Source organism: Canis aureus, chromosome 7 (genome assembly GCF_053574225.1).
Source record: "Canis aureus isolate CA01 chromosome 7, VMU_Caureus_v.1.0, whole genome shotgun sequence".
Lineage (NCBI taxonomy): Eukaryota > Metazoa > Chordata > Mammalia > Carnivora > Canidae > Canis > Canis aureus.
The window spans coordinates 25,315,229-25,316,326 of record NC_135617.1 but is presented as its reverse complement, the minus strand read 5'-3'; the positions used below and the strand labels follow the sequence as shown (position 1 = coordinate 25,316,326).

The 1,098-nt window shown below is 29.3% G+C and overlaps 1 non-coding gene across 1 annotated transcript; it reads right to left on the bottom strand.

Annotated features, from left to right (window-relative positions):
* Positions 1-585: 585 nt before the first annotated feature.
* On the bottom strand, positions 586-689 carry LOC144317973 (U6 spliceosomal RNA). Its single transcript, XR_013383836.1, has one exon. It is a non-coding gene; the product is annotated as a U6 spliceosomal RNA (small nuclear RNA).
* Positions 690-1,098: the final 409 nt, after the last annotated feature.

Genomic DNA, 1,098 nt, shown 5'->3' with positions numbered 1-1,098 from the left:
AAATATCTTAAAAGATGAGAATACTTTTCTGGTTTTTGTATTTTGAGGAATCTGATGTTAAGAATGTGTCTTGAATATAAAAATCTCTCAATGTTCTGAATCAAGAACAATTTTTACAATTCACTCACTTTCGGGGACGAGGGATTGGTTTAAATTTAATTTAAATTTAAATTATCCTTAATCTAAATTTCGTGAAAATTTAGATTCATATAATTAAAGTTTGCTTGGAAAGGAAAGCTGAAGTTCTGAAACTTTGTGACCTAGAGCTTTGATATGCATTATTGTTTTCTTTTCTGGACCTTACATTTCAACAGTCTAATCTTTTAAAAGGAATGTATTCATGAAGCAGTAGAAACTACAGCACTGACAAGTCACTTTGATTGAATAGGTGTTTTTATTTTAATTCAATAAGTGAATTAAGGTAGGATTTCTTACTGTTAGCAGTGTTTATCTCACTACAGTAATGGCTATAATATGTTATGTGTGAGATCTTGTACTTCTTTTAGAAAAAGAATATATTGTTTATTAATGAAATAAGGTTTATTAGATCATAATGTTATCTGAATTTACCGACTTTGTCAAAAGAGAAATATGGAACGCTTCACAAATTTGCTTGCCATCCTTGCACAGGGGCAATGCTAATCTTCTCTGTATTATTCCAATTTTAGTACATGACTACTGAAGTGAACATGAGGATATTCCTTTGTAAAGCCCCGTTAAAAACATATTTTCTTCTCTTGACTTTTGTACTCATTTCATGACTAAAATAGAATTTTAGCACACTGCAAACAACTTTTAACTGTAATTATAAATATTATCTTTTAGTTCCTCAGATGATTAAACTTCCTTAAATCATACTTACCTGGGATTAAAAACTTAATTGGTGTTTTATAGGTTTTGTGATCAGGAAAGTATCAATACACATGTACAGATTACATACATGGCCATAAAAGTACACAGTATATCAGAATTTCCCTGAATAAATAGTTATTTGAGCCTCTAAGTTTCAGACATTTATGACCCTCGATCTTTTAAGAAGCTATCTATCTATCTATCTATCTATCTATCTATCTATCTATCTAAAGATTTTGTTTATTT